The 19,178-nt window shown below is 35.2% G+C and overlaps 2 long non-coding RNA genes and 1 pseudogene across 3 annotated transcripts; 2 read left to right on the forward strand and 1 right to left on the reverse strand.

The window, feature by feature from the left end:
* The first annotated feature begins 102 nt into the window (after positions 1-102).
* LOC141438886 (uncharacterized) lies at positions 103-3,055 on the forward strand. 2 transcript variants are annotated; one of them, XR_012452524.1, is made up of 4 exons: positions 103-372; positions 573-767; positions 1,059-1,217; positions 2,474-3,055. It is a non-coding gene; the product is annotated as an uncharacterized lncRNA (long non-coding RNA). The 2 variants fall into 2 exon arrangements; XR_012452523.1 differs by lacking the exon at positions 2,474-3,055 and having other exon boundaries at positions 1,059-1,301.
* A 9,124-nt stretch (positions 3,056-12,179) lies between these two features.
* Positions 12,180-15,307, reverse strand: LOC141438893 (uncharacterized). Its single transcript, XR_012452529.1, has 2 exons — positions 14,953-15,307; positions 12,180-12,518 (listed from the first exon to the last, which is right to left on the reverse strand). It is a non-coding gene; the product is annotated as an uncharacterized lncRNA (long non-coding RNA).
* Positions 15,308-18,056: 2,749 nt separating this feature from the next.
* LOC141439069 (uncharacterized) overlaps positions 18,057-19,178 on the forward strand; it is a 15,121-nt pseudogene continuing 13,999 nt past the window's right edge.

The raw sequence follows: 19,178 nt of genomic DNA on the forward strand, positions 1-19,178 counted from the left end.
GAATGCAATGTAAGTTAAGACTACTATGTAGGCCGTCGTCTCAGAGCGGGCCGACTACCAGGAAACTATTTTCGAAACATCATGCTTCTTTAGCATTCTTTTATCCTGAAAATTTACTGCTAGTGGTTAATAAACTCGTATAAAAAGAGTAAACTATGCCATGATGAAAACTAATCTTTCAGCATAGATTGGTGGTGAAACTTGACGCTTATGAATTTTATCGATAAAATAACAATAAATTGTGTAACTATAATAGCAAAAACTACTTCTGATCATAAAAGGAAAACCGGTACATATAATCTTTATAGTAATATGTTTCATCAAAAGAAGACAGCATGTTAAAATTGATTTTATTAAGTTTACTGTTCCCGCGTAAGTATACACTTCAATTAGAAATGAGACTTGAGATCTCAAAATTCCGCTCGCGGTGCTTAAGTCTTTACAAATTAAATTAATCAAGTATTGATTTTTTGTTTGTAAGTATGAGCATGAGCAAATAAGCAGCTAAATATACCTACATAAGGAATTGAAATCATTTTATATAATAAATTAATAACCCGTCTCTCATTAAGGAGACACGATTCAAAGATTTTTGGGCAACATTCAGCTCCAACCCCGTTTTGAAGAAGCCTGCGACTTAGTGTGTATGGACCTGCCGGCTAATGACATGCAACCAGTTTGTATGATGTTCAGCCGCTATAAGAAAGGATATCTTTTCTTTGTAAATCAGTGTCATGCAAGACGCTCTATTTGTAGAGAAAACCTAGGTAAATATGTAGTAAAACTATACTAAATGTTTGAACATAACGTATCAGCCTGAAATTAAATATAGAAATATACGTTAGTCAATTTATTTCTTTCAGCTAGTTATTTGAATCATTTGCATACCTTTTGTCTGTATTATAAGCAAGGCGTAAAATCTAGAACTAACCAATTCTAATTATTATGAATATGAATAATAGAACACTCCACTATCTCTATTTAAATATACATAAGCAATGAATATTATTTGCACGTTAAAAGTACCTAGTAAAAGTATTTTAATATTTCTTTTGCAGTGTTAAACATGGTTCATCCGAATAGATGTTATAAAACTAGGCAATACTTTATGCCAATTTCTTAAAATGTAACGTTTCACGATGGCTTATATTATCTTATATAATGAATCCGTAAGGCCGTATACTCTCAAAAATACTGAATGAGATTCTAATAACCAGGTAATGTATTGTATTTGCCGATTAAATACCTACATTGTAACAAAAGCATTTAATTTTCTTGAAAAATGTTATCATTATGGCTAACACGGGTAATCTTTACATTGTAATTTAAATAAATATTTTTGTTAAAAATGTAATATTTAATTCAAGTTTTTTTGAACTAAAATAATTTCCTTGCTCACCCGCGACCTTAAGATAGCTAAGCTTATGCAAAATATGCGTGTTCATGCAGTTCCTCCACCTCCACACTGTAAGAACACACACAAATCACACAAACCCATCTATCACCACACTACACTGACGCGTTTCGAACTCAACCAGAGCTCATCTTCAGAGTGACACAACCGTACACCATGCTACCAGTTGTTAGACTCTAACAAGCACATTAGGCTCTAGCAAGGAAATTCTTTTAGTTCATTGATATGGACCTCCGCAAAGTAACGCCTGATTCAATAAATTATTCAAGTTTTTTTACTAACTGTATATACATTTTATTGCCTGTACTTACTTACATTGTCATCCAAACTACATTTGAGTACCAAATTGCAAGTCGATGCTCATTTACCGTTGAAGAGTTCCGTCCGAGAGATGATCCTGGCCGGACCACCAGAATTTAGAGGTGGTTCAAAATTCGGTTGCAAGATTTGACCCTTACAAATAACATAAAAAAAGCTTGTAAAAATAAAAATCCGACTGCGTAAAAAACTTGTAAGACAAACAGGGAAAACTAAATCCCATCAAAACATAAATGTGAAATGAGAGCCAAGTTCAATAATGATATGTGCCTTAATAGGTTGAGTTTAACGACAAAAGAAGTGAGATCTAAATGGTAGCCAAGTTCATTAAAGTTCTTAGTTCAATGGTCAGTCCTGAATTTTTTTTATAACAATATAAAATATTTTATAACAACTTAAAATATCTTTTCTTCTTGTAACTTAGGATAATTATATTGAAGCCTAAGATCGAACTTTGCTTCTTCTTCTCATATACGAATTATATTATAGCCTTAAGACGCGGACACGAGAATTTACGACACTTCTGAGAGAACATTTAGGACACCAAAATGAAGCTGTATACGGTTTCCAGCTTATTATCTCTCGTTCCGAAGAAAATCTCCTAATATTACTGGATTACCTTACTGATACTGATAGTCCTATTACGGGAATTTTTTTAATGTTCGTTCGATTTGGTTCGACTTAAATTTCTCTTAATAGTAATTTTGTGATAATATTACAATATGCTTTGTCGTTTTACAGCCACGTACTAAACGCCATGCCAGATTATCAATGCGACAGAGTAAAAAAGTGATCCGCTTTGATGCTGAGTGTTCGTACTAAGCCTAAGCAGAAATTTAAAAGATAAAAAAGGCCAAGCGCGAGGCGAGCACTTGCTAAAGATCCTAAATAAACCCTTTTATCCTCATTCCTGAAGTAATTGTTTTGGAACATAATATTATTTGCTTTCCTTCCTTCTTACCTGCCTACGCTTTTAAGTGCCGAAGTTCCAAACAAGTCTTATTGTTACATTAAGATTTTTTCTCATTAAGACAAATGCTATAATGTCCATGTTTTTGTAAATATTCCTTTAATTTACCATAACTTGATTTAAGGATCTTTCAATATTAAGAACTTGAGCCTTACGTAAGTACTTAAATATATCAAATTGAAATAAGGTTTGTTATATTTATTAGTACAAGCCACAGGTTCATCGTCATCGTAGTTAATGGGAGTGTGAAAGCCTGAGGACATTATTCCAGGAACTATAATTACACAGGCATGTTGTCTCAGGACCGACCACGTTAGCTAGTGTAATTTACTCCTCTTATTAATTTAGAGCAATTAACGCTATACAGATTTAACTTTATTTTTTAATAACATCTTTACTATTATAACATCAACTATTGTTCATCAGAATGTTGTACTTAATCGTCAAATAAAACCCATGAAACTTATGAGAATATGTCATATCGAGCAACTGAGTTTTATTGAACAACATTTGAAATATTTTCAGTATATATAATAATTTTTTGTTCCTTTTCTTTAACTTTCATTAGTATATTATTTGTAGATGCCGGGAAAAACCACTTCACGTACGAGGAGATATGACGAACTAGGTTATTAATCGTATCTTATTATGAAAGTCCAAGGTTAATGCAGTTCTACCGGGTGTGGCCTATAATAATTAAAACATAGATCGTACTCCTCAAACTAAACAACATTACTTCAACGACTTTTAAAATAATTAGTATTTATATTTTTATTACACTTTAAATTTTATTCGAAGAAGCAATGTAAAGCAAAATGTTGATATTTGAAGCGTGACAGGCGACGTCAGCTGGGGTCTAAGATAGCGTACATGTATATTTAAAAATTAATAATACTAATACTCATTTATGTATTTTAAGTAACAGACTCATAGAAAATAATAAATTAAAGAGATTTCTTAACTACTCCTGTATTTTTTTGTGACTTTGTGAAGTTACGATCAAGCTAAATTGTCTACGAAAAGGAGAAAGCCGTCTTTAACTCCACAACATATTGAATTACCTACAGTTTCAAAATAATTGCCTTAAAATATGTATATTAAAATACTGGGTCTATGTACAGCGATTGGTCGAAAATTGTTTTGCATAAAAAAATTTCGTTACATTTTTTTGCATAACAACGTTTCGTCGAATGATTGAAATGTCGAAAATTCTTCATAACATTTATTGGTCGAAAAATTGCTTAGTATAACATTTGTACCTATATTAAAATTGTATAAGAAAAATTGCTTCATATAACATTTGCATAGGTATAACATTGTTTTGTCGAATGTGTTATAGGTTTAATTGTTATTCCGAATATTTATACCACTAATTTTATGTCTCCAAATTAAATACGACTATTCCGCCTGTTACGCGCCTATAGTTAAACAATCATGTTACAATATATGATAAGCCTATCCAGTCACAAACATTCGTTCTTTTATCATCAAAAACCTTAAATACTGTCGGTATTTTAATTTTAAGACATTGAATATTTAGACTAAATAGTAATGAGATCTTACAATATTATGGATTTAGCAATTTAGTAACTAAAATTAAAGACTTAACAATTTTAGACCAAGTTCTTTAGGAAAAAATATGTATGCAAAAAAGAAGTAAATATTTCATACAATATTATACCAGAAAGACCTTGCATAGGGCACCCTAAAATACTAGGTAGGTACTTTAATAATGTTAATGCACACTTGAGCTTGTTAACCGGTGCACTGAATAAGTACACATTTAACAAAGATGTTCTACAAAAAAGATAAGCATAAATAAGAAAGTTAATTTTAATGAGTCTCATAATTAATTACGCAGTTAAGCAGAAGCGTGTGTTGAAATTTAAAACTTAATTTTCTTTAATTTATCTAAGAAAATATATTGCAATGGGAGTGGGTTAAATATAAATTACATTACACACTAGAATAATAAGTTAGATTCGCCTGCCTTATTAAATTTGTGAATAGATGATACTTGACGTCTGGTTCATCTTATTGGGCTTAATGTTAGTTATTTGCCTTGAGGAAACCCCTAAACATAACCAAGCAAATTTTCCACTTCAGTAAGCGAAACTTACCACAACCAAACAAGTATACACACAATTACTAAACCTATCTTGCGGCGGTACACTACAGCGAGCGTTTTCACGACTCGCCAGCCACTTTGAAGTGTTTTCACTTATATCGGTCCTTATTTTACTTTCCACGTATACCTGCTATTTGTTATAACGCTGTTATCCAAGTACTGTGTTTCCTGACATATTTGTATTTAGTACACGTTTAGTGATATTCATCAAAAATTTTAACATGGCACAACTACGATGTTTTCTTGCGCAGAAAGATAAGTATTATAAAAATAATATACCTAGATTCTTTAGCTAGGTATTTGATAGGAAAAATACACCATTTTTCGTGTTAAGTACTGTAATTTTTTGCGTTCTCTGTAATTCCTTTGGCAATATACGTTACTTGACAACAAACAAATGAAAGACATACCCTAAATTCTAAGTTTACTTTCCCTACCTTCGCTTAATCACCTTTGAAAGGCACCCTTTTGAGCTTACGGCATGACAGCTATAAACTTGTGAATCTTTGATACGTGACACGAAATTGTAAAAGTCCTGAATGGGTTAGATTTAGTAAGATTATTTTTCGTCCCACGTACATGCCTTCCTGCAAATTAATGCCTATACTTTTCAGAATGGTGTACTTTGCAGTAGACCTTTCTACTACTTTATCTAAAGGAGTTAAATTTATAAGAAGTATGTGCTTACATTACAACGAAATGACGTAAAGCTTAGCAAGGAGTAATGAACAAACATTAAAACGCTAAACACATACGACAGAGTACGGTATTTGATGTTGACGAGGTTTCATTTAGCAAAAATTTATATCCAAACTTATTCAATTTAATTCTTGAAAATATCTATATCCACACTTAACACATTTAATTGATAATTAGATTGACATTGACAGCGTAATATTTTTTTCAATGAGTGAAACCAATGGCGACCTAATATAAAATATAAACTAAGAACATTTTATAAACAACTAATGTTCACATAATGCATTAAACTTTTATAGGAAAAACTTTCATTCGTATCGGATACCGCCGTGCATGAGCAGCGTCACGGGGATAACAAGGGGTTACATCAAGGACGGTAATAAATCTTTAAGACACGGAAAACGAATAGATTTTATTCCGCATTTCGTTCAGTTATTTAGAAGTAGAGTAGAACTTAAGAAATCGTTATAAGCGATCCTCCATCGTCACACTATGGTCGGTGCAGCGATTGCAGCGTGTAGAGTAATGGACAGACAAAGTCATTTTCACTTAGCAAGCAAATTTTAGCATCGCCTGTTATTTTAGGTATTTATGCGCTGACAAGTGCCACTCGCTCGGAAATACTGCAGCTGGTATTTTACTACTTAAGTACCTATATATATATATATATATAGCAATTTTCCAAAAAATGTGTAGAGAAGAATGGCCAAGTAAATTTACAGTATCCAGGTAACACCTGCTAAATAATTCGGCTCACGTCTTGACCTTATTTTGGGGTCCTCCATTATTGCACACAGATATATGAGCGGGCGATCTGGGAAACTTTACTAATTAGTTTCCCTATCTAATATGTACTAGGTCTGTGTCTGTGTGCTATAAAGTCTAAATGGAAAACGTCAAATCGTCGTAAAACGTTAAAATCGACACAGCTGCTTTAAATTATAATGCCAATTTAAAACACCATGTCCCATCAATAAATATCTCCTTTACTTCATGAATCTCTGGTCTTTTATGAGCAAAAAACTAAAATTCGTTCATTGTCACCGTGTTCAGAGAAGTAATCAGCCAGTAAAAAATTACAAAACTTTACAGGGACTTCTACCGCGTTCAGGTGTTGATAAACTGTTTTTTCAACACATAATGAATTGTTTCTGGCCAAATATAATCCACGATGTATATCGTGTAAAGATGGTAAATCGTCAGTGCTTGCGAAATGGAAATCTTTGTCCTTCATTATCTGATTTAACCACTTTTTTTTTTTCAAATTATCAAGTTTCAAATCAATCTCATTTTTCATAAAATTCCGCGTACAAGTATGGGTCTTAGCATGCCCCACTTGATTGTTCTAAAAGTCAATAAGAAACTATATTAAAATATTTATTAACTTTAAAGTTAAATATTTCGCAAACAAATCACTGAATCGAAAAATCGTCTGAGCAAACCCCAAAAAAGACCTATCCAACGATACCCCACACTATAGGCTTGGATGAGAAAAAAAATCACCCCCACTTTACGTCATTGGGAGGTACACTAAAAAAAATTTTTTAATTTTTTTTATTGTACCATTTTGTCGGCATAGTTTACTTATATCCGTGCAAAGTTAAAGCTTTCTAGCATTGATAGTCCCTGAGCAAAGCCGCAGACAGACAGACAGACAGACATGGCGAAACTATATGGGTTCTGTTTTTGCCATTTTGGCTCCGGAACCCTAAAGATATGTAGAAACTTCTTTGTTTGCGGCTGTTTACACCTGATTATACCTTGGTCTTAGACGACGATAAAAAGTAATTTTATGTCACCTAGATTCAGCATAAACACGAACTTTACGAGCATGAGAACTGAAAAATAAGTTTGTTATATGTATTGAGTAAAATTGATTTCGATCGATATGCGTATACACTATTTATTCAGACGACAGTGAAATGAACTCCAGTTTCGTAAATAATGGTTGTTTCAGAATCATCGGATATCACTCATCATCTGACCAATCATAAACTAAAGTATCGTTGGAAGTATAACCGGCTTCTTCACTTGGCCATTCCTTCGCCATATTTTCTTTACTTGCTTCTCCAACGCACAATTCGTCTACGCTACGGCTGAAGCATGGGATTCTTTTCCATCTGCTTGGGTTTGTGGTTCTGCGTCTTCTTCTCATCAGTCATCTTCAAATACATTTTGCATATTTTTTGGACAAACAGTTTACTAGAGGAGGGGGGGACACAATTTTTGCTACTTTGGGAGCGATTATTTCCGGAATTTTTCACTTAATCAAAAAAATTTTTGAGAAACCTATCTTTTCAAAAGAGCTGTTGAACTATGTGCCACACGTTGATGCGAGTTAAATACATTATTTTTTTTTTCAATTTCTGTTACGTGTATGGAGTGCCCCCCTATAATATTTATTTTTGTAATTTAACTAAAAACTAAATAGCACAGACAGACAGACAGACAGACGAAACTAAATGGGTTCCGTTTTTGCCATTTTGGCTCCAGAACCCAAAAAAAACACAAAACATACATAACGCTAAATAGGTCTTCACTCAGCATAATGCCACGCCAATTTTCAGTGAGGACCTTATCTAAAAATAAACTAGAATAAGTAGAAAAAAAACTAAATGTAAGGCAACCCCTCACTTAAACAGTTCAATCGTGTGCAGTTGAATTGTTGAATTCACCGCAAAAGAATGGGTATTTTGCAAATATAAATATAACACTAGCATATAAGGTCATAGTCGGGTTTTAATGATAGTTGACCTAATGAGCTCGGGTTTTATTTTGGGTATACAGATATTGTAACGGTTCTGTATATTTGATTATTTGAATGTAGGTAATAAATAAAACTACTATGTAAAAAAAACTGAAAATTTGATTAAAAATAACCCATAGGAAAGGAGAATCATACATATTACTGTCTTTATCTTTAAAGTAGTCGGGACGTAAAATAAATAAAAAATTTCGTCGATTAAAAAAAAACCGCACTGCGACTCAAATATGTAGTATGTCAAACAAATCAGGAATAATAGTAGTATAACCGGCTGTAAGGATATTTGTGATTTTTTGCGGTTCCCGAGATATTCCGTCTTTTTCGATCCAGCTCCATACATTTTATTCGAAAAAAAAAATGTAACTCATCAGTTTTCGTGCCAAATGACGCCAGGATCATAACTGAGCATTCAAAATAATGGCAAGTGATAGCCATTTCAAGTAAAAAACTTTAAAATTCTTCGATTCCTATGTCTATGAAAGCCGATTTTCAGCCCATAGTGCGTCACGGTGTTTGAATTTGCGTTAGTTTTTTTAAAAATTTATTTTTGGATAGATAACTGGTAATCTGTGTGGATTTTTTTTCTTCTAGTATAACTCGTTATCTCCAAAGATTATATTTTCCCCACAAATAACTGTTATCCTGGAAGGAATGGATTTTCCTTGCAGATAACCGTTAAAAAAAAGTTATCTGTGGGGAAAATAAAATCCTCGGAGATAACTAGTTATACTGGAAGGAAAAAAATCTTCACAGATTACCAGTTATCTAGCCATAGTTATCTGTAAGGAACAAGGGTTAGCGAATGTATTATTTCTTATCCCATACGTAGTCGTTACCAATGTCAATAATTTTATATTTCCTTGTATTACTTAACTAAATTTTACTTCTAATGAATATTCCACCGATCCAGAACAGATCAAAATTTTCATTTCTTAATGATTTACACGAATCAACTGATTTGAGCATATCTGGTACCAGTGTAGGCTATTTAGTCAGTGTAGCTGTACGGTACGGTGTGAGCTGTACGGTATCGGAGGATATTCTCGTCTTTTAATAGGAACAAACGGTGTCATATTATCCATTTTATAAATTTTTCCAAATTCAAAAATAAGCATTTGCACGCTTCAGATTATTTTCGAGCATAATATTCGGCATCAATATAATTTCCAATAATCTACGTGTAATTTTTAATTTTTTACCATCCGTACCTGTCAGTGATCCTTACGGGAGTGATACTTAAATCAAACGCGTGCGTTTTGATCTTTTTAATTTTTTCCAATTCAAAGTCAGTCAAAGTCAGAATATCTTTATTCAATTTAGGCTAAAACAAGAACATGAATGTCAAAAAATCTACCACTAATTAAATTTGTATTCACTTATTAGTGTTGTTTTTATAATCTTTTGTTATCAAAATTAAACGTGTTAATCTGCGAAAGGATTATATTTTTCTTCCTCGTATTACCGTTGCTGCGATGCTACTCGTATATGATCACGAGACGCCTGTAGAATTGCGGGTAGTTATATGTCAGTCAGAAAAATAAATCGGACGTAACCGATCTACCCTCTTCCTAACAAGTTGCCCACTACTACTGGAACTCGAAATCACTTTAAAGTCACGGCAAAATATACACTCACACTATCACAAACACGATCATTTCTTATTTACAGTACCACTACTACAACTTAAAACGATCAGATCAGGTTTAACTATATTTAGCAGTGGTGACCACGTACTTGACAACTTAAAACCGTCTAGATGAAAATTTGACTAAGTGATTTATGTAATAAAAGTCAATGGTCCGTGGTCTTTTTTTTAGTCATTTATACATCTACAGTAGTAGAGCTATATACCCGAAAACTACTCAAAAATATCTATTGGTTTAAGAGAAAATACTTATTTTTTTGAGTTATTACCGTTTTACTACGATACCATATGGTTTTTTTTTATATTAAAATTTTGTTTTATGTCTACTACTTGTAAGTAAACTATATAAAAAAAATCAAGTCAAGCCCTTATCCAGCTACGGTCTTTTTAAGTCTTAGCTCAACAAGAAAGAAACTGTTGGATTAATTGTTCACACAAATGATAGCCAGAGACATGGAAACGTTTGGCTTGAGCGCGAAGGCCAGGAATTTGTGGCTTTGGATTCAAAATATCATGTGTTACTTATTATTTATGTTACTTCCTTGTGAGCTTTGGTGTGTATGCCGAATTCGAACTCATTTGTTTCAATAATCTCTGCGTATGTACCCGTATCGTGTTCGGTAAATAACAATAATTTATTGTGTTTTGTTGTTATCCATAGCGTCATTCTTCTTTTTAAACATTACATATATCGTATATTTGTGACCCATGATACCGACTCCGCTTCGTTTTATTTCCAGTCGATAGTATCGAAAATACGTTGATATTTAGTTACCGAAGCAAAACTATCGATACTATTGAAACGCGTCGATTGATCATTGTCGATAGTATCGATAGTATCGACCAAGTTCAGTATTATCACCTAATTTTCAATATCGATACTAGCGATACTGCAGCATGTCGATATTTTCGATAGAACTATCGCGTTATCGACTGTTTCTCAAGGTCAATTGTTCGTCACATCCTCAATTACCAAAAATTGTTTTGATATTGCCTACGTAATCATCATCATCCCAGCCTATACACGTCCCACTGCTGTAGTTCTGAGCCCTCTCGTTCTGAGAAGAGACATGTACCGCAGTGGGACGCATATTGCCTACGTAATAACACTTTCTCTCTTCGTAGGTACCAATTCATGGTAAAGATCAGGCCATCTTCATGCATTTCAGCCATCGCTTTTTTAAATATTCACACACTGATGATATTTCATCACATGTTGTTTTCTTGCCGGAGTCCAATACGACATCCCGTACATTTTCTTCATAATGAGAACGACTCGCGTGTTCGCTTTCTCTAACACCTCTGTCATCTTATGTAGGTATATACGAGTATCTTTTGTCGGAGATGTGTATTTCATTGGTCGGATTGACTTGACGCATGACCATAATATGACCACATGTCGGGTATGTCATTTGGACCATTTAGGAGAGTGAAAAACAACATTTTGCTGGCTGAAACCTATTCTCCAGTTATTTTTAATTTCGTACCCTTAGTTATACTCGTATTCATGTACACGTGAAAACTGCACGGCCGCCTTTTTGTTATGTTAAAAAAATCAAATACTTAGCAAATTGCATACTAGTAGTGATTTACTGTGAAATGAATGAAAATAGGTAATTTCACTGACAACCACAACGATGTTTCCCTAACTGACATTTTATAATCCTTATAAAGTGGCCAGTAATAAGAAGATTTGGTATTTGGTTGATTTGAAGATATGGTGTCGATTTGAAATAAAGGTATTGTGATGATTTCTCATTATGAGACTAAGACATAAAGATTCCGTTATTATAAGAAAAAAAAATAGGAATTACGGATGAGTTTAGCTTCTCAGATTTAGGATTATTGGTTTAAAAATAAAACGAACGAATGTAACGTGTTCTGTGTTTTCTGGCACACACGCGGTATACTGAATCGTAATAAACTACGAGTACAAAGAACCGCGATAGGGTTGTTGTTATTTGAATTATTCAGACTTTTCTCGATCCGATCTGACCACAATGTAAGGGTAAGCTAGAGTGGTAGGGTTCTAAGGTGGTCTAGGCATGAAAGTTATCTAGTGAACGTTCATTTTCCGTTTGTTAAGTATTTCGTTTATACGTTTTCTCGTTTTCTGGGGGCTCAAAATCTATTATATTTTATTTTTTTAATGGAACGGAAGCGTGGGTACAGCTACTAGTGCCATCTATAAATATTTGATTTATTATTAGGTAATCGATGTAAAAAAAGGAGCAGCAAAACGAGATAAAAACTTTTACTGTACTCGATTTCGTCATATTCTGTCACCTAGCGTTGTGTGAAGTAAATTCCAGACAGATTTTTTTTAAATCATTAGATAACTAGTTCTCTCTCACCCCATCACCTCGGAGAAGTTTTTTTTTTTTTTTCAAATATATTTAGCGTTCATATTTTTTTTCTATCAGCTGTTTATTATATTTAAAGAAGATGCGTTTGAGTTTATATTCCAATTCCTATACCGTCATCATTCTGTATAGTCAACCAACGAAGTTCCCGCTGTATTTTTTCAAGCTGATCTTTGTTTTCCGCAATTTTCGCTTCACGCCATTGGGTATCGGGATCCTGCAACAAATAAAAAAAAAAAAAATTCGTTACCTACATTATAATATAGCGGCTATCGCAAACCGCAGCTTAGTGAGAACCAAAATACAACAATTTAAAAGATAATGTACCTAAACAAATCAATTTTCTTTTAAAATGTATGTACACATAGTATGTTTTTGTGCTGAATTTACATAGTATAAATTAGTTCGATTAGTAATTATTAACCAACTTAAAAAAAAGAAGGAAGTTCTCGATTACAACCGAATCGAATTAACCGACGTGAAATTTATGTCAAAATATTTAACCGACTACAAAAAACATGAAAATAATTTTCGAGCAGTCTGAAGTCAGTGCCTCAGCACGAGCCAGCAGGAGTGATTGAAGCCCAGTATATAACTCGTATGTTCATAAGTTTTGAGACGAATAAAAAAAAAATATCGAAAACTATTCAACTTATTTAAACGAAATTTATAATAGACGGTAGAAAAATCATTATATTACGTAAAAAAAAGATTAAAATGGCCGCCATTGTGCTGAACGCAGGCTTTCAATCCTGTGGGCTATACGTCGATAGCGGCACGCATCATTTCCAGCGGATACGCTACGCCTCCCTGCACAGGACCCGTTTGTGAGACTCCAGATTTGGGTAAGACTTGCGACAGGCCTTCAGCTCCAATTCAGTGAGTAGACCAGCGAATTCAAGTCTGAACTTGATGATGGCCATTCATCCGTGCTGATGAAACCTGGTAAATTTTCCATTAGCCACTTCTGTGTTAACTTCGCCTTATGTGGTGGAGCGGAATCTTGTTGGAAAGTCCAGTCTTTCTTTTTAAATTTCACAAGACCTTTCAAAATGTCAGCCTGGTAATCTTGTGCCTTCATCTAACACCCTGTTGGCAAAAATGCAGCTCCGTTGCACCGACACCATACACGAGCTACGTGATGAGTTCGCTGAATATTTTGAACAGAAGGTGAGACCTCTTTTGAGCATTTGGCATAAATTTTATTATTTTCTCGATAAAACTTCTCTTCGATGGTGAAGATTTTTCGGCAGTAAGCAATATCTTTTTGGGGTCGTGTCTGCTTAGCAACTTTCGACATCAAGCGAGCCTTAATCTTCTTTAACGATCGTTTACGTAGTGGGCTTTTCTTAGACTGTAGCACTGTAGGCCCTTGCCTTTAGATCATGTTTAAATATCTGGTTCACCGATATTCTGGAAATATTGGTGTGTAGAGCCATCTTCTTGAGTCTGACAGTGATTTCGGTGAAGCCGTTCCCTGATCAACTTGATGTTGGCTGCCGTTCTAGCCGAGCGAGGCAAAATCACGGATAGCTCCAAGACATTTTATCTGCCTAAAAATCTATGTAGAGAAATAACAGTTAAGCGCAAAACTTTCATTCCGTCCATAATTTCAACAAAGAATGAAAAACAATATTCGACTTTATTTTTTCTAATTGATAACGTTCTAATCTAAACCATTTAAAAAGGTTTTTATCAGGCTGCCAAGCCAATGCAATTTTTTTTATTGGCCTATCATAAATCTTCTCAAAACTTAAACACACGAAGTAGTATGTGGGTGAGGTGAAGTAGACGACTATAGGGCCACTCCTGCTGGCCCGTGCTGAGGCACCTACCTCAGACTGGTAAGTAGAAAATTATTTTCATGGTTTTTTGTAGTTGGATAAATTTTTTTTTCACCTCAGACTCCCTCATTTTTAGGGTGTATATACTTTTGGCGTTTCAATTTAACGCACAGTTATCATTAAATTAGTCTATTGGAATATCATATCAAATATAAATAAATAAGTATCTTGACAGAAATTGGCTACCAAATTACCGTCACTACTTTGAAAAAATCTCGTATTATCTAAAATCAATACGAGTATGTGAACAAAATTGAACCTTGACATTACGTTCATAAAGTTCACTCAGAAAATTATATGGGTACGAGTAGGTACGAGGTACGAGTTTTCTTTTTTTTTAACCCCCGACGAAAAAGAGGGGTGTTATTAAGTAGTGACGATACTTATGCATAACAATGAAACTTGTAAATTGCTTAGTTACGGTATGCTTTATCTCTTTTAGTTGAGATTTTAAAGGCGCTTTGTTTGTACCTTAACCAATTTTGACCAAACGGTACTGCATAATACTATAAATTCAGTTGCAGCGTTATTAAAATTATCATTTTGACAAACTCAAAGAAGATGATTTTTACTGAAAATTAAGAAATCAAATCACTTATCTATCATATCTCAAAAACTACTTAACTGATATTAAACCTAAGTTAGCTAACGACAAAAACCTCTGTTCAAAAATACCACATCAAAATCAGTAATAGCACTCCTCTTTTTGCGTCGGGGGTTTAATATCTTTGCTGTGTTTTGCCTAGATGCCTACTTGAGATACTTTTGTAGGGTCATAATTTTTTGCATTTATTTAAAAATATTTACCTCATATCTTCTCGCTTTCATTAAATCGTCCTGAATGTCTCTTGTTCTTCTGTAGCTCAATTCGTCCTCATCTCTATAAAATCTTCTGGCCATATTAAGTGGCAATACATCTCTTCGTTTTATTAGTGCGGTATTGTAAAGAATATTGTCGTCAGCCCAAATACACGTCAATAACACAATACATAAAAGAGTAATAACGTTACACAGAATTGTCGATCCGCCCATGGTGTTATAACTTGTACACATTTTATGTTCAATGTTATGCTTTTGTTTTGATATCGTCGGAGTTTTATTATGCAAAAAAGGACATTATCGCAATTGAGATTCGATTTTGAGTTAAAAATACGTAAACCAAACTGTTTAATATTGAACTTTAAGTAAAATGTCGCTTTCAGTCATGATAGGAAACAAAATAAATAAAAACTACATAAATATACCTAACTATAAACAGAAAACACCATCTAAGAGGCCCTCCTGCGGCATAGACCCCAACACACTGGCGGCATTACCTCTCTGTACAGTCAGAGAAATTCGCTGGGAGAGGTAAGCGCCAGCTCTGGGGTCTCCTGAGTGAGGTCTCTATCAGCTCTATGAAGGCCCTCATGCCAGCCGACCAGGGACCCATTGTCTCCACTGCGAGAGCCGCAAAGTCATAGTATTATAAAGAAAAGAGTATTTGCAGCGCTTGAGAACTTGGGCCTGGTCAGCTGTAGCCCCGGCTTGTGAGCGGGTTGCCTGAATGTGGGACTGCTCGAAAGTGTCGACCGACACACGTTGCACGCTTGCCATCGTCTCTGGCCATGCCCATTCAAGGATTGCGGGCACAGAGACGGTGGCAAGCGAGCGGTGGATCAGGTGATTGATGGTGCCATTGCGAAATAAGCGACCAGCGCTTTTGGAGCATGAGAGGCCGTGACGTCCCAGCTGATCTACGACCATACCACAGGTACATATGTGGGTGATACATATTCTGCAACCAAGCCTTAAGGATATTGCTATCCTCAAGGTGCTTGGATCCAGGACCGTACCTAACTGACGGGAAGGGAGGGCGTTGAGCCATTGGCCTGACTCCGGGGCTAATACCGCCAGAAGACGGGCACGTTCAGGGTTGTCCGGGCTATTTTCCAACAGAGAAGCATGGGTTTCTTTTAGCCGAGGGGAGTGAATATGTCGTAGAACTGCGATGTTTGCTCCAGGACATGAAACACACCAAGCCTCTCTGGCCTCATTCAGGCACGCTAGCTCATCGTCGAGTAACTGTGAAACGTTTAAAATGGAACTGACGAGAGGTAGCGAACCATAAACAGAGGACAGGAAAGTCGGTACCGAAAGCGAACACCCAGCCCCCCAAATCTTATCGGGAGAACCATTTTTGTCCATGAGATACTGTCAAAATGAATATTTAGAATTTTTGGATGATTACATTATAGCGCCAGTTATAAGAGTTTATTCAGTAACTTCGATGCCCTGTATTCAGATGGCTATTTGGATTTAGTCCATTTCTTTCACTCTGCTTAAAAATACGATACGGTACGAACAGGTAGGAAAAAACCATTATGGTTATTATATTTCTAAATCATATACCTGTCGACGATTTCCAATCCGATTACTAGTGGATTATTAGTAGTTGCGTATGGATAGAAGTATGGCTTTAATGGTTGACCAACAGACCTTTTGTTCTGGCCATCCATTTTGGCAGTATTGAACAATTTGACTTAGGATAGGATCTCTACTTGTTGACTCTTTTATTTCCTCAAGTTTTTCCTGACTAACTGACAAGTTTGACACAATGAAATTCACATGCAAGTCTATGTCTTTCTCAATATCTAGTAGTGCTGTTTCATTTAATGCTGCTCTAGATAGTGTATCAGCAATATATAGATAACGACCAGGTTTGTACATGACATTGAGATCATATGGCTGAAGGCGGAGCAGAAATCTCTGCAATCTAGCGGGAATATCATGCAAAGCTTTTTTAAACAGTGTGATCAATGGCTTATGGTCTGTTTCTACTGTGACTGTCCTACCATATCTATATTGGTGGAATTTTGAGCACCCAAATAGTATAGACATCAGTGCTTTTTTCTATTTGCGAGTAGTTTTGCTGGCATTTTGTTAGAGAGGCTGATGCGTATGCTATTGGTTGCTTGTCATGTAACAAGACAGCACCTAGGGCATTTTTAGAAGCATCAACTGATATTGTGATGTCTTTGATAGGGTCATAAAATGTAAGAACAGGGGCACAACTAATGAGCTTTTTAATATTATTGAACTCTGTTTCATGATGATCTGACCATGACCATTCGGTTTCCTTGGATAAAAGAGTTCTCAAAAGGCTGTTTTCTTTGGACAAGTTTGGAAAAAATGGACTTAAATAGTTGACCATGCCCATGAATCTTTGTAGATCATTTACACAAGTAGGTGTGGGCATGTCACAAATTGCCTTGACTATAGCTTGGTCGACTTACACCTTGCTCACTGAAAATACACACATACTTAGGACACTAAGTATTTGACTTGAGATGCACCTATTACAGACTTATTCTTATTAAATTTAATATTAATTTCGCGAGCTCTGTCTAGAACTTTTTGTAGAGTCTCATTGTGTTCTTCTAGAGTTTTGCCATAAATTAAGAAATCATCCATCATGATTTTTACATTGGGTATGTCATTGAACCTATTTATCATTTCCCTATGGAAAATCTCAGGAGCCGCGTTTATGCCAAATGGTAGACGTGTGAACCTATAGCGTCCGAAGGGCGTTATGAATGTACACAGTCTGGAGGCACTTTCTGACAGACTTAACATCCAAAAGTCTTTATTGGCGTCAAGCGTTGTAAAGAACTTTGCACCAGCAAGGTCTGACTTGATCTCCTCTAGAGTGGGAAATTGATAATGAGAACGCATTATTGCTTGATTAAGCTTACGGGGGTCGATACATAAACGTAACTTCCCATTCTTTTTTTGTGTTATGACAAGGGAACTCACCCATTCTGTAGGCTTCTCGACTCGGCATATGATGTTATTTTTCTCAAATTCATCCAGCTCTGTAGTACTTGTTTGACTTGGAATGGAACTCTACGGCACGCATCTATAGATGGGACATGGTCGGGTTTGAGGGTCAAATCGCAGTTGAAGTTTTTCAGGCACCCAAGACCTTGAAAAAGATCACTGTAAGCAGACATAATACTTTAACATGAATTTATTGAGACTTTATGGACTCTCTTAATAAGTTTGAGTGTCTTGCAGGAATCTCTGCTCAAAATGTCTTGACCATTAATGTCTACTACATGAAAAGTTACTTTATGCACAGTATTATCGTGACAGATGGGTACAGTGCATTGACCAACAGTAGGGATAGTGTCACCACTATATGTAGACAATTTATGTACACTTTTTGTTAGGATGTCAGGTGACAGATTGAGTTTATTAAAAGTGCTTATGGACATGATGTTTGTATCTGCACCTGTGTCTAATAAGAAGTTAATATTGACATCATTGATTGATAAATCAGCTCGCCATGAGTCTGATGTGACATTACTAATTTGTACTGAGCCTAGAAAAAGAAAGTTATTAGTTTCAGAATCTAATTAAATTTTTTTTACCTGCATGTTGCGACATACAATTGAGAAATGGTTGTATTTTCCACATTTCTTGCACTTCACGCCTTTCGCTGGGCACTTGAATCGGTGTATTTGTCCATAGCGGTTACATGTGTCTTGCTTAGGGTTGCTTGGCCATCTTGATCTCCTTTGCGCTTGTTAACTGCTTGGATTTCTTGGCGGTCGTGAACTGCTCGGCTGTTGTGTCTTTGAAGGTCTTGATGATCTGTTTGACTGGACTCTTCCGACGAATGAAGTTTCTTCTAATGTCTTGGCCTGATTTCTTGTAGTTTCTATGGATTTTGCTAGTTCTATGGCTTCCTCTAGGGTTTTCGGTTTCTTAATCAGGATACTTTCTTTGATGTGATGATTCTTTTGATTCAGGTTAAGGCTAAAGATGTCTGTGAGTAAACTGTCTTCCTATGTTATCAAATCAGTGGCGTAGTCGTCAATTGACTCGTCGTCTCTTTGTCTTCTATTGAAGAATATGTGCCGCTCCATGGTTACGTTGATTTTCGGCGTAAAATAATGTTCGAATTTTTTCACGAGTTCGTCGAATGTTATGGTATAAATGTCGAAATTGAAACGAATAGAAAATGTTGAGCGCTTCGGTGCCTATATAGT

This window comes from Choristoneura fumiferana, chromosome Z (assembly GCF_025370935.1).
Source record: "Choristoneura fumiferana chromosome Z, NRCan_CFum_1, whole genome shotgun sequence".
Lineage (NCBI taxonomy): Eukaryota > Metazoa > Arthropoda > Insecta > Lepidoptera > Tortricidae > Choristoneura > Choristoneura fumiferana.